Genomic DNA, 16,395 nt, shown 5'->3' with positions numbered 1-16,395 from the left:
GCTTATCCCTTGCTCACCTTCCTCCCCTCCACCCCTCCCCCCCATCCCCATCCCCATTTACCTCTTCATCACCCTTTTCTTTTTTACGAGCTACTTTTTACGAACTCTTCAGATTTTTTATTTGAAAATTAAACGAGTGCAAGTGTAAAATAAGAAAAAGGGGTCTGGGCAAGGGATAAGACGAACACGTCACTCTATCGTCCAATTTTAAGGAATATTATGGGACACACAGAAAAAAAAAGGAAATAATATGAAAAGAAACAAAAAGTTTAAGAGCAAGAATGAAGAATATTGTTTCAACTTGATGTCCTCGTTTAACTAGTTTTTTTATGAAAAATTAATTATACACCACCACCGAGTGTACTGTGGTTAGGACAAACTAAAAATGAAAAGATTACTGGGATGATCCTTTGAATTCTTTTTGATGGTCTCGAAGTTTCATATAACAGGATTTTTATGACGTCGAATTTATGACTGAAAAAAATCTACGTGATTAAAGTTACTCAAAAATAAATGAAGTGTAATATGAAGGGAATGTTTAACACGTTCCGTGCCACGTGTACCACCGGTGGGGTACACAATAAGTGTAATAATAAGTGTAATAATAGTTTAATCCTTAAAGTGCACATGGGGTGTTAGACACCCCAACAAATTTTGGATCTCTCGAAAACGGTACTGAATTACAAAAACAAAAAAATGGGTTATTTGTCTAGTGTTCATTCAGATAAGTATAAAACCTATTCTATTTTTAAAACGATGTATTAAACTATTTAAAAAAAAAAATTGCGAGATTTAAATATTAAATAGCAGCTTCAGGAGAAGACGCGTTCAAACACGTTGGAAGTGTCAAACATCCACAGTACACTTAAACAAACTTTTACCAAGTGTGCACTTTAAGGATTAATTGTTATATTTATAATAATTAATAATTACATGTAATAATTATATTTTGTTCAAACAAAATTAAATGACAAAAGTCAGGTAAAAATGATTTGGCATGGAACGTGTTAATGGGGGGGTAAGCGGTCTTTAGCTAGATTTCACTTGCCATGGAATGTATAGCATATGAAAATATGCTAAACATTACATGGAAAGTAATATCCATTGCCCAGGTCTAACCTCGTGGAGGTAACCGCTTCTGAAGACCCAGGAGGGATGTGCATCCTCAAGATGACCACATCCGAATATAATACAAAGAAAGAAACTTAACTCTTAGGCCCCACCATAAGAGTACCACAATAAAAAATCCTTCAAATTATTATCAAGAATATTCAAAAAATGACAAAATGATAAAAACAAGAATTGTAATCTGAAAAGAAATTCAATTAGAAACATTGTTGTTAGTTGAAACTAAACACACCCTAGAATAATTTCGAATACATGCACATAAGGAAAATTACTTACTAGTTGGTTTATATTTGATATTTAATTATTTTTATAATCTATCTAAAATATATAGTATAATAAAAATAAATGTATACAATATTAGGATGATACCTGTAAAAAAAAAAGAAGATATTAGATAGTACCTGTAGAAAAAAAAAAGAAGATATTAAATATAATACCTGTAGAATAAAAAAAGGTATTAGATGGTACCTAGAAAAGATAGAAGATAGATCAAAATTAAATAACATATACATACGACGCTAGAAATAATTAAAATAAAAAGAATTAAAATACTTGAATTATTTTATATTAACCTTTACCATAATTACAGTCCTCTTCTTATCTGCTTCCTATTATTATTTTTGGATGTAACATTGCATCGTCTTTATAATTCATCCTGTGAATAAAAAAAATGATAAATAAATTAAAATACAACCCGTTTACCATAATAACTCAGTCCTCTTCTGGTCCATTATCCATCTCTTTTTGAATATTCCACTATTATGAGAAACCTAGAACAAGAAGAAACCTACAACAAAAATAAAAATAAAGAAGTAGGGAAGGAGTGATGGTTGGTGGAGGTGAAATTCAAGGTAAGGACATGATTTTCTCCCAATTATTGGAGGTAAGAGAAAATCATGGCTCGCGTTGGGCAGGGTCGCATCACTGAAGTAGACCCTTTCTTTGCGAAGAAACCAAAGAAAGAATCTACCCGCTACCCTTTAAAAAAAGAAACCGGAAACGAGCCTGAAAAAAGATCAAGAAAAGATTATTTTGCAGATCTGAAAAGATGCAATGAATGCATCGTAGGGCAAGTTCCCGATGAAGAATCCGATGCACTTTACAAGTGCATTTGAATTAATCATATCCTTAAACAAAATAAAATCAAAATTATGTTCCTAATACCTAGAAAAACAAAAAAAAAGGATATATTAAAAAATATTATAAAATAATTTAGTTTCTATGAATAAAATGAAGAATGAACAAAGGTGTGGGATGATAATTGGAAATGAAAAAATGATATGATATTAAAGTGAGGGGGGGGGGGGATTCTAAATGGGATTGTACTCTCTATAAAATCAAATTTATCAAATACTCGATTTATTTTTGATAATAAAAATCTCTGGTAGAATTGGTGGTGGTAATTCCAACGATGTTCACCTATAACAGAAAGAAAACTATATAAATTACTTCCATTCTTAAAAAACCACTATAAATTATTGACGAGCAAAATAATAAAACCATCAAAATGACCAACGAACTATTCGCAAAGATTCAACCATGCTGTTGAATTTTGCAAATAACTCATTGAGTCTGTAGTTGCCCTCTTGAGCCACAAATTAAGTGGGGGCCTCTTCGGCATTTTGCCACTTCTTTCTTGATGCCTACTGTCGGACATTCCCTACGTGCGAGCATGAAAAGAATCATTTGACCAAAAACGTCAATCATTTTCAAAAAGTATTCTCATAATTTGACATGTTACAACGATCAATGATATAGAATTAGAATCGTCCCTGATTCTAAATTATAAAATGAATAAAAAACCCGACCTAACCAAACCCTAACACAACCCTGAAAATAAAAATATGATTAGTAAAACATCCTGAGCTTTTTTTTACATAGAAAATAATGATTACCTTTTGATCGAGAGATATCTCTTCGTCGAAAGGAATATTATTAACCATGTAAATTATCGATTCTATTCTAATACCATACCATTGTAACATGCCAGATTATGGTCCTACAATTTCGAAACGACTTCAAGACATTTTCACCCAATTACTCTCAACTGCTTATAACACTACTAATATAAATGAAATACATTTCATATTACAATATTTATGAAATAATTTCATTTATTTTTCTATCATACATACCATTTTGCAAAATAATTCCGATGTTCGTTGTATAACTCTGTTAAATAATTATTACAAAATAAATTCGCGTTTACCGTTAGCTATCCTAGCTCGTGGACAATCAATGAACTTTGAGTTCATCGACTGTGCACATATCACACGAGCACATTTAATCGAATGTCCGAGCAGTTAATTAAGCTAATCCATGACACTTCGCACTTTTATTATCAAATAATAAAAACGAATTGAAATAAAAATAATACTAAAAATGTGCAATGCATTTCTTTGCAATATTTTAATTTAATTTATATTGAATTATATCAAACATTTCAAAAAGACTAAATCGCGATAGTGCGAAGTGTTAAACCTGTTATACTTAAAACTAAGTATCAAATTCATCAAAGATTTTGCGAATTTAATTTCGATTATATCTCGTTCGAGATAGAATCGAAGATCTTTCAAATGGTTGCAAATACCTTTGAATCATGATACATATTAAAAATGATAGAATTGTCACAAAATACATTTACGAGTTAAACATGATAGAAATAAAAAGATAAAATTTTCTGACAATTCTATATAAAAAAAAACCCGAAGATGGGACTTGCACTATTAAAGTGCAAGTGTACCATGTGCCTTTCCGGGGTCCTAACTATTTAAAATTAAAGTTTCACATTCACTCAGAGAATACACACATACCCACCCACTCACTCCACGGTTCTCACACATACCACCAGGGTGCAAAAGCCTACACTAGAGAGCATGCCCCGGGGCACCTCCGTCACCCTAGTTCAACCGCGTATTTCTAAACTTACATGCTAATAGGTTACGTACCAGTTGCTGTAATCGTCTGCCAAGGCTAGTGATTATTGCAAATAAAACTACTACAAAAATACAAGTATACACTAGTATATATATATATGCATACTAGTTATATACGTGTATGTTTCCACAAATAAATGTGTGTGACTCTACTATGCAAAACGATTATTAAAAAACAAAAAAATTCGTATCGTACGCGTGACTCTACAAGTTATATTTATTTGAATAACTTTTTCAAAAATACGCGGTATTTCACGTAATCGCGAACGATGTACAATGCACCACCTACCACGCACACACAGGTGCAATGTACATCGTGCAATCACTAGCACAATGACAGCCGCCAAAGGAAAACTTACAAACTAATAACCCATGCAATCTTTTTCTCACCCATACGTGTGACACCTGGGTAACACGCATAGATGAGAAGGAAGAATGCATAGGGGGGAGAAAAGGGGGTATTAGTACATTAGTTGCTGAAAATCCTAATCTAAAAAATTCATTAATATAATAAAATATTGTCAAATAAATCTAAACGGGCTATGACTCTACAAGTCTTTAAGACTTTCAAAAAAAAGATATTAAAATAATTAAATGAATGAAAAAACCTCGGACGACTCCTTTGATTAAGTTGGCTGTTCTAATGAAAGAACTGGGCTTTTTACAGCCGCCACTTAATTGCCAAAGTCTATCCGTTCGCGAAAGGGTTTTGTCTTCTTGCTCATTTATTTATAATATCGAAATTAATCGCGATGAAATAAACTAAATACGATGCAATGCATGTAAGACATTTATTACATGCTTTATTGATACGAAATCGAGTAAATGAATACTCGATTTCACCATTACTAAAACGCGAATCAAACACGTAATAAAAAAAATAAAAGTGCATTTAATTAATTAGCACTGTAAATTAAATGAATTTAACCGATAAGACAAGAAGACCTATCCTAAACTAATAAAACATACATACAATGAAATATACAGTTTCATGAGCCATTCCAAAAAAGGAATAATCCTTTATTGGAATAAACTCATGTGCTCGTCAATAATTTTTTTGGTAAAAATTACAACCAGTAGCTCGTGCCGATTTGGACCTTTCATCCTCGGCATGATTGAGCACCGGAGGGATTTTAAATAAAAACTCGCGGTTTAAGAAGTTCTGCGATGGCTCCAAAACACTCCTACTTCGTAGAAAATAGTCCCAGCTGCATCCCTCGTCCACCAGGTCCATCGGAGAATTTCTTGATGCACTTTTCCTTGCACTCACTCACTCACTCACTCGCGTGACTCTAATAACGCGATAAACGAATATAAGAAACTATAGATGAGTTTCTTATCGCGAAACCGACATTTTTCTGATACGGCGAACAACACTGACTCTACATACACGTATGATTTGAATTGAATTTATACGCCCGCCCGATCACTGACTCTACTTCGCGATCAAAATTGTACTTTTTAATTAATCGAACAAACACTGACTCTACTTTAAAAAAAAACTGCATTGCACGCAGTCAAATGCAAACACACGAAAATTTCACTCCCGGTCTTCACTTCACTGACTCTACTTTCGCGAACAGTCTGTACGACTGTTATAAATAAAAAAAACAACTTTAAACGAACAAATACGCTATTGTAATTAACTGCATTGCTCGCAGTTATTGATGATTTTAAATCCGTGATATTAAAATTATATAATATAAACGAACTAATACTGACTCTATTTCGCGATAAAAGATTTGATTTTAATTATTCGAACAAACACTGACTCTACTTTAACAACTGCATACCGCGAACAGTTGAAATATCAAAACCCGACACACGTCTTACCTGTGAACAAAAGTAAAGAAAAATGAAACGATTAGAATCATTGTTATCATTTAAAAAATTCATAGAAAATTATTAAAGAAATGTTTAATAAAAAAAGTTAACTTACCTTTTCATCTTTTGAGATGATGCCCGATGGGTCTCCTACCCTTAAAGATGACGATGCTGTAGACGGTTCAAACGACAAAGAAACTTTACGTGTTTCTTATCACGATCACGGCACTGACTCTACTTCACGATTTAATTTCACTTGAATTAATCGAACAAAACACTGACTCTAATTTTTATTAACTGCATTGCACGCAGTCAAAAAATTCAAACACTCACACTGCTTACCCTTCTGAAATAAGATAAAAGTACAAAACAATTAGAATCATTGTTATCATTTCAAAATTATAAGTTATTATTCAATTAAATGTTTAATATCAAAATTAATGTACCTTCTATCTTCAGTGATGAATGCCCGATGGGTCTCCTACCCTTAGGATGACGATGCACACGCGTTTCAATCAAATAAAAGAAACTATCGGAGTTTCCTTTTCCCGAACAAAACCGACATTTTTATACACGCCGAACAAACACTGACTCTAATTCGCGATTTTGTTGAATCGATGCAAACAAACGATCCCTTCATTGCCAACACGCACGATTGCAATGGTAGTCTGAAACAGAAAAATGAAAAAGAACTATTAATATCATCGTCATAATATAAAAGACACATTAAAATGATCATGAAAATGTTTGATAGGAAAATTTATACTTACTTGTAGTCTTCTGTGATGAATGCCCGATGGGTTTCCTACCCTTAAAGATGACGTTGACCAGTAGACGGTAACGAAAATAAAAAACTATAATAAAGTTTTTTATTAAAAACGCGAACACGAACGCGATCGCGACCGAGACGTGTTTTAAACCGACCGCACTACACGTCAAAAAATCGACTGTAAAAATGTACATGATTAAATTTACAACAAAATAAATCGAGTATTATTATGTGAAATATAATATGAAGGTGAATATTTAAGGGAATGTAATGAGAGGAATGTGAATATGATATTAATATAGGAAAATGAAAGAAACTAATTATTATTATAATATTAATGATAAGCGGTCTTTAGCTAGATTTCACTTGCCATGGAATATATAGCATATGAAAATATGATAAACATTACATGGAAAGTAATATCCATTGCCCAGGTCTAACCACGAAGAGGTAACCGCTTCTGAAGACCCATGAGGGATGTGCATCCTAAAGATACCACCATCCGAATACAATTCAAAGGAATGAACCTAACTCTTAGGCCCCACCATAAGAGTACCATCCGAAAAATCGTTAACATTATTATCGAAAATACCAGAGAAAATTTTCAATATTAAAAAATACAAAATGATTAAACAAGAAGTGTAATCTGAAAAGAAATTCAATAGAATCATCGATGTTACTTAAAACTAATACACCTTAGAATAATTTCAACTTATAGAAATACAATCTATATACATTGACATACATAATTTTCAATCAACATAAAATCAAGTATAATAATTAAAAAGAGTATACAATTATGAGTTGTACCATGAAACCTATAAATAAAGAAAATATATTAAAAATAATTATTACACAAACAAAAAAAAAACATACAAAGAATTATTTTATACTATCGAATATTACCAAGTCCACTTCTTGTTCTTTTATGGTCCACCATTGGTCCTCCTTTGGTCTTCCTTTGGTCTTCTTGTGGTCATCTTCTCATCATAGTCCAACCTGCAACAGAAAACAAATTGATAAAAAAGAGTTATAAAATAAAAGGGATGGGGAACAAAGGGGGGATGGGTATAACTTTTAAAATGGAACTTTTCACGATTTTTTTTTTTAAGTGGTTTCCCCCCGATTGGACTAGTCCACTGACTCTAAATCTAGGAGAAACCTACACTAAATGTTCAGTCCAACACCGTATACTACTGCGAACTTACGGAAATGAATCCTTGGGTCCGTCTAACAATTAGCGGAAGATGTTTTCCCTTACAATGAAGCTTCAGTTTCCCATGCTACATGCATATCTATCTATGCATATCAAAAAGCCAAAAAAAAAAAAAAAAAAAGAAAAAAAAAGACGGTAGCTCCAGTTTAAAAGTTAACGGAACATGATTCTATCCTTGGGAGTTAGAAATAGAATCATGGCTCGCGTGGGCAGGGTCGCATCCCTGAAGTAAATTCTTTATTTGTAAATGGTACCACCCTTTACGAACAAACAATTTACCCGCTACCCATTGAAACCACTTCTGAAACAGAAATTTTTTAATGAATATTAATACAATTTTATTTGCAATGTAAGTAATTGAAGTATATTATATTACCTTCCGATCTAGGAACGCAATCAAGTTGAAGACAGTTATCTGATAAATTGAAAAAAATAAATTCATATTAAAATTATTTTCTATTCAAAGTATGTTAATAGGTAATGTAACGTTTAAATTAATGTATATGCGTTGAAACAATCTGAAAAATAATTCAAGTATATTCAAATAATGAAATAATTGTTAAATAATCGATAGAAGTATCGATTATTGTTTAAGAATACGGAATATATTTTCGGAGTACCTTCCTCTTCGAAATGCACTAATAGACTGAGCTGTTGTTCTCTAAAACAAAACATTGATTAGAAAGTTGTTTATATGACTTCTAATATGTTGATCATGTGTGCAACGGTAATTATAATTCTAATAAAGAAAATTCAATATTATAACGTACAGATTTTAACATTCTTTTCATTCTAATGTAATTAATTTATTGTTCATGCGCAGTGAAGACTTCGAGTGTTAAATTATGCTGTAATATAAGAGGAGTGTATTAGAATATTAAAATAATTATTAAATAATCGATAGAAGCATCGATTATTGTTTAAAAGTACGGAATATATTTTCAGAGTACCTTCCTCTTCGAAATACACTAATAGACTGAGCTGTTGTTCTCTAAAAACAAAACATTAATTAGAAAGTTGTTTATATGACTTCATATATGTTGATCATGTGTGCAACGGTAATTATATTTCTAATAAAGAAAATTCAATATTATAACGTACAGATTTTATTATTTTATTTATTTTAAAGTAAGTATTTTATTGTTCATGAGCAGTGTTGACTTCGATTGTTAAATTATGCTGTAATATAGGTAGAGTATATTAGAATATGAGAATAATTGATAATTAATCGATAGAAGTATCGATTATTGTTTAAAAGTACGAGATATATTTTCGGAGTACCTCTCTCTTCGAAAATCACTTATAGACTGACCCATTGTTTCTATAAGAAAACTTTGATTAGAAAGTTGTTTATGATTTTTCTTATGTTGATTATTTCTGCAACGGTAATAATAATTCTAATAAAGAAAATTTAATATTATAACGTACAGATTTTATTATTTTATTCATTCTAACGTAATTATTTTATTGTTCATACGCAGTGAGGACTACGAGTGTAAATTATGCTGTAATATAAGAAGAGTGTAATAGAGTATTAAAATAATTGTTAATTAATCGATAGAAGTATCGATTATTGTTTAAAAGTACGAGATATATTTTCGGAGTACCCCTCTCTTCGAAATTCACTTATAGACTGACCCATTGTTTCTATAAGAAAACTTTGATTAGAAAGTTGTTTATATGACTTTATATATGTTGATCATGTGTGCAACGGTAATTATAATTCTAATAAAGAAAATTCAATATTATAACGTACACATTTTATTATTTTATTTATTCTAAAGAAAGTATTTTATTGTTCATGAGCAGTGATGACATCGAGTGTTAAATAATGCTGTAATATAGGTAGAGCGTATTAGAATAATAAAATAATTGTTAATTAATCGATAGAAATATTGATTATTGTTTAAAAGTACGAAATATATTTTCGGAGTACCTTCCTCTTCGAAATTCACTTACAGACTGACCCATTGTTCTCTAAAAACAAAACATTAATTAGAAAGTTGTTTTTGATTTTTCTTATATTGATTATTTCTGCAACGGTAATAACAATTCTAATAATGAAAATTTAATATTATAACGTTTGGATTTAAACATTCGTATTATTCTAATGTGATTAATTTATTGTTCATGCGCAGTGATGACTTCGAGTGTTTAATTGTCCTGTAATATAAGAAAAGTGTATTAGAATATTAAAATAATTGTTAATTAATCGGTAGAAGTATCAATTATTGTTTAAAAGTACGAAATATATTTTCGGAGTACCTTCCTCTTCGAAATTCACTTACAGACTGACCCATTGTTCTCTAAAAACAAAACATTAATTAGAAAGTTGTTTGTGATTTTTCTTATATTGATTATTTCTGCAACGGTAATAATAATTCTAATAATGAAAATTTAATATTATAACGTTTGGATTTAAACATTCGTTTTATTCTAATGTGATTAATTTATTGTTCATGCGCAGTGATGACTTCGAGTGTTAAATTATGCTGTAATATAAGAAGAGGGTATTAGAATATTAAAATAATTGTTAATTAATCGATAGAAGTATCGATTATTGTTTAAGAATACGGAATATATTTTCGGAGTACCTTCCTCTTCGAAATGCACTAATAGACTGAGCTGTTGTTCTCTAAAACAAAACATTGATTAGAAAGTTGTTTATGATTTTTCTTATGTTGATTATTTCTGCAACGGTAATAATAATTCTAATAAAGAAAATTTAATATTATAACGTACAGATTTTATTATTTTATTTATTCTAAAGTAAGTATTTGATTGTTCATGAGCAGTGATGACTTCGAGTGTTAAATTATGCTGTAATATAGGTAGAGTATATTAGAATATGAGAATAATTGTTAATTAATCGATAGAAGTATCAATTATTGTTTAAAAGTACGAAATATATTTTCGGAGTACCTTTCTCTTCGAAATTCACTTACAGACTGACCCATTGTTCTCTAAAAACAAAACATTAATTAGAAAGTTGTTTATATGACTTCATATATGTTGATCATGTGTGCAACGGTATTTTTAAATTTAATAAAGAAAATTCAATATTATAACGTTCGGATTTTAATATTCTTTTTATTCTCATGTAATTATTTTATCGCACCCACCCAGTGATGACTCTTCGTTGGTTAAATTGTGCTGTAATACAAGTACAGTGTATTAGAGTATTAAAATAATTGTTGATTAATCGATAGAAGTATCAATTATTGTTTAAAAGTACGAAATATATTTTCGGAGTACCTTCCTCTTCGAAATTCACTTACAGACTGACCCATTGTTCTCTAAAAACAAAACAATTATTAGAAAGTTGTTTGTGATTTTTCTTATATTGATTATTTCTGCAACGGTAATAATAATTCTAATAATGAAAATTTAATATTATAACGTTTCGATTTAAACATTCGTTTTATTCTAATGTGATTAATTTATTGTTAATGCGCAGTGATGACTTCGAGTGTTAAATTATGCTGTAATATAAGAAGAGTGTAATAGAGTATTAAAATAATTGTTAAATAATCGATAGAAGTATCGATTATTGTTTAAAAGTACGAGATATATTTTCGGAGTACCACTCTCTTCGAAATTCACTAATAGACTGAGCCGTTGTTCTCTAAAACAAAACATTAATTAGAAAGTTGTTTATGATTTTTCTTATGTTGATTATTTCTGCAACGGTAATAATAATTCTAATAAAGAAAATTTAATATTATAACGTACAGATTTTATTATTTTATTCATTCTAACGTAATTATTTTATTGTTCATGAGCAGTGATGACTTCGAGGGTTTAATTGTCCTGTAATATAAGAAAAGTGTATTAGAATATTTTAATAATTGTTAAATAATCGGTAGAAGTATCGATTATTGTTTAAAAGTACGAGATATATTTTCGGAGTACCTTCCTCTTCGAAATTCACTTACAGACTGACCCATTGTTCTCTAAAAACAAAACATTAATTAGAAAGTTGTTTGTGATTTTTCTTATATTGATTATTTCTGCAACGGTAATAATAATTCTAATAATGAAAATTTAATATTATAACGTACAGATTTTATTATTTTATTCATTCTAATGTAATTAATTTATTGCTCATGGTCAGTGGTTACTCTGAAGCTAAAAGTTATTTAAAATATTAGCAGACTGTATAAAAATATGAAAATAATTGTTAATTAATCGATAGAAGTATCGATTATTGTTTAAAAGTACGAAATTTATTTTCGCAGTACCTTCCTCTTCGAAATTCACTTATAGATTGAGCCGTTGTACTCTAAAACAAAACATTAATTAGAAAGTTGTTTATATGACTTCATATATGTTGATCATGTGTGCAACGGTAATTATAATTCTAATAAAGAAAATTCAATATTATAACGTTTGGATTGTATTATTTTATTTATTCTAATGTAATTAATTTATTGTTTATGCGCAGTGAGGACTACGAGTGTAAATTATGTTGTAATATAAGAAGTGTGTATTAGAGTATTAAAATAATTGTTAATTAATTGATAGAAGTATCGATTATTGTTTAAAAGTACGAGATATATTTTCGGAGTACCGTCCTCTTCGAAATTCACTTATATACTGACCCATTGTTCTCTGTAACAAAACATTAATTAGAAAGTTGTTTATATGACATGTTTTTATGTTGATCATGTATGCAACGGTAATTATAATTCTAACAACGAAAATTTAATATTATAACGTCTCGATTTTAACATTTTTTTCATTCCAATGTAATTAATTTATTGTCCATGCGCAGTAATAACTTGTAGGTTAAAAATTTTCGTCAAAACTTGAACACTTTAATTATATTTCAGATTGTTTTAAAGTATATACATTGTTTTAAACATTCGATACGTTTAACACACATTCAATAGAAAATCATTTTGATATGTTTTTAATTTATGTATTTTTAATAATTCGACTTTCTTTATAACCACTTTAGTTAAACTCCATATGTTAATTTACTTATTAAATAAATTAAAAAAATACTGAAGATATTGAAAATGGCGCGTCGGTAACTAATCGATAATGCAGATCATTCCCGCGTAATTTTTATTCATCGATATAATTTTATGGTGGCATGCCTGAAAAAGATATCAATTGTTTTATGCATATCTATATAAACGGACGATTCTCTTTTGTACTGTTATGTTCTTCTGTACGTTGCGATAAAGTTTTTACAGTGTCTACACTATCTTTTTTTTATTCATTATTGTTATAATATTTACAAGTAATGTGTACATTTAATAAATAAATTATCATATGTAGTTTGACTAACGTGGTGTAGGAGAAAGACGAGTTACGTACGTGTGCTGGTTAAGCTTGTGGGCGTGATGAATCTTTTGATTGGTCACTTCAAGTCCGAAATAATAAATCACCTAATTAGCCAATGAAACGACAGCGATCTTTCACCAATGTACCGCGAAAGAGAAGTGACCACCATTTTGAATTTGTCATCTATAGTGGTTGCAGCAGATTTGGTCGTCCCGTTGATATCAGGTAATTAAAAGACTTTTTCTAACGTTTAAACCTTCAAATTATATATAAAACGATAACTAAAAGCAAGATTTTTATACGTGAGTGTTTTCAAAACTGAAAAATACTAATTTCGAAAGATATCCGTGAAAATATAATCGTCGACATTTTTTCGGCTTCCCGCCATATCTCACCAAGGCCAATTTATAATATTTCTTCTAATTTTAATCTTTTTTTCATGGTATCTCAATACTTTTTATCATCTCTAATGATTCTCCAATTAATTATTTTTCATAATTATGTCTTCAAAAATCGTATATCGTATTAAATTTGATTTCTATCACATACACATACATATAGGTATATATACATAAGTATAGGTAACTCTTAAACGTACACTCATATATTTTACTAATGCAATTTTATTTCTTACTTATTTTAGTTTTCCAAGCGGTGGAAGAATCCAATACGAATATCTCTTTCATCGAGGTAATGACTAAACTATCGAGGTAAGACTATGTCTTTATTTGAAAGCAAAGAAAAAGTGTAACAGAATGAGTTTGAAATAGAAAGAGAAAACGAGAAAGAAAGAAAAAGAATACAAACAATCGAATTCCAGGTAGTCAAATGTGTTCATATATTTCTAGGAAATTCTCCAGACGAAAATAAAAAAGAAACAGCTAAAAACATAAGAAAAACAGTCGAGCAACGAGCACTGAGCATCGGGAACCCGAGTACCCCCGAACGCCGAGTACCGAGTACCGAGTACCCGAGTACCCCCGAACGCCGAGTACCGAGTACCGAGTACCCGAGTACCCCCGAACACCGAGTACCGAATACCGAGCAACGAACGTTCGACTCTTTCAAGGATAAATCGTAACATCTATCTCTTTCCCCTTCCGTCCGTCGACAGGTAAAGACTGGTAACAGTAACTAGGCATTAAATTATTTAACGATTTTATTTCTAACCTTATCGTTTTGATTTTAATAGTTTAACAAATTTTTCATTGCATAGAATAGTATAAAAACTGGTTTATTTGTTATGTTACTCTTTATTGAATTTGTTGATATAATTATTGTTTTATTGAAACAAATTTGAAGATTTTTAATGAATATTTTTATTACCATTGCATACTTGGTATGTGTCATTTAGTATGCAAATAGTTGCATACTTTGATAAATTCCACAAATATTTAATAACTTTAACTTTTAATTATGTCAATTCTCATAGATTATTAAATTATTTCTTTCTATTGACCATTGAATATTTTATGAGAAATATTCAATGGTTTTAATGTGTGCTCTGCCTTCAGAAATGATTAACAGGAAATATTTTAATATAATCTTTAGTATGTTTCAGCTTTTTAGACTTTTTATTTAATTTTATTTTATACATCGTCATCCTAAGGGTAGGATACCCATCCTGCAGTCATCAACGAAGACTAAAAGTAAGTATATTTTACTATAAAACATTTCTATGATAATATCAATGGGTCTTTATTACGACAATGACATTAATTGTTCTTTTTCTTTTTCTTTTTCAGAACATTGCAATCGTGCGTGTAGGCAATGAAATACTCGTGTGTTGTATCGTGTTAAAATAAAATATGAAAAAGTCGACAAGTAGATTCAGTGTTGATCGTCGCATGTTAAAGTTTCGTTTGCTCGGTTAAAAAACTCGCAAGTTTCTTTTATTCGGTTTAAAAGTGTGTTCATCGTCATCCTAAGGGTAGGAGACCCATCGTGCATTCGTCGATAGTGATTTAAAGTGAGTATATTTTTTGTATTCAATAATACCTCAACAATTTGAATGCTTTTCTGTAATAGTAATGATATTAATTGTAGTGTTTTGTATTTCTGTTTCAGATTGCAATCGTGCGCGAAGCAATTGCATTACTACGGGTCGGTGTCTTAGACCGAATGGCCCATGTGAAGTGACCGGGAGTGAAGTGTTTGTTCTTGCATTGACTGCGTGCAATGCAGTCTTTGAATTAGTTGTAGAATCAGTGATCGGGCGAGTGATAAGTTAAAATCAAACGCGAATTATAGAAGCAGTGTTGTTCGTCGTATAATGAAATTTCGGCTTCGCGATAAGAAACTCATCTATAGTTTCTTATTTTCGTTTATACCGTGTTTTTAGATTCACGCGAGGTGCATCACCGTGGTGCAATAGAGCTGCATCTCATTGGAATGCATTGTAAGTATTCATTTGTATTAACATTTTATTCGATTTTATTTTATATGATTTTAAATTATATTCCAAATAACTTATCGTTTTGTTCTATTTTTTTTTACAGAAATAACCATGGATTCTCTTCCTTTCAAAGATGTTGGATGAATTCTTCGATGGATTTTTGGTGGATCTTCGATGGATTTTCTCCCATGGCAAATCGAGTATCGTCTTCCATCGTCAGACTACAATATTTGCTGTGAAGTAGGAGTGTTTTGGAGCCATCGCAGAACTTCTTAAACCGCGAGTTTTTATTTAAAGTCCCTCCAGTGCTCAATCATGCCGAGGATGAAAGGTCCAAATCGGCACGAGTTACTGGTTGTAATTATTTCAATAAATTATTGACGAGCACATGAGTAATTCTTTTTTAGGAATAACTCATGGAAATTGTATATTTTGTTGTATATTTTATTAGTTCAGGATAGGTCTTCTTGTTTCATCGGTTAAATTCATATAATTAACAGTGCAATTAATTAATGCACTTTCTTTTTTATTACGTGTTCTGTTCGTGGTTAATTGTGATAGCGTGTAATAAATGTCTTACATGCATTGCTTCGTACATAGTTTATCTAATCGAAATTAATTTTGATATATCAATACTTTGATATTTTAAATAAATGAGCAAGAAGACAAACTCATTCGCGACGGATAGACTTTGGCAGTTAAGTGGCGGCTCAAAGCCCAGTTCTTTCATTAGAACAGCCATTTAATGAAAAAGTCGTCCGAGGTTTGCAAGAAATATCCATCATCATTGTAGAGTCTTTTAATACATCCTTACCTCGAAACTATAATTGTTTCA

At 30.5% G+C, this 16,395-nt stretch overlaps 1 long non-coding RNA gene across 1 annotated transcript; it reads left to right on the top strand.

The window, feature by feature from the left end:
- Positions 1-14,692: 14,692 nt before the first annotated feature.
- LOC149033150 (uncharacterized) lies at positions 14,693-15,380 on the top strand. Its single transcript, XR_016175848.1, has 3 exons — positions 14,693-14,814; positions 14,911-15,134; positions 15,233-15,380. It is a non-coding gene; the product is annotated as an uncharacterized LOC149033150 (long non-coding RNA).
- The last annotated feature ends 1,015 nt before the right edge of the window (positions 15,381-16,395 follow it).

The sequence above is a fragment of the Polistes dominula genome, unplaced genomic scaffold (genome assembly GCF_049000335.1).
Source record: "Polistes dominula isolate Pdom_NZ unplaced genomic scaffold, Pdom_raw_medaka contig_15, whole genome shotgun sequence".
Taxonomy (NCBI): Eukaryota; Metazoa; Arthropoda; class Insecta; order Hymenoptera; family Vespidae; genus Polistes; species Polistes dominula.
This window is presented reverse-complemented; position numbering and strand designations above follow the sequence as displayed.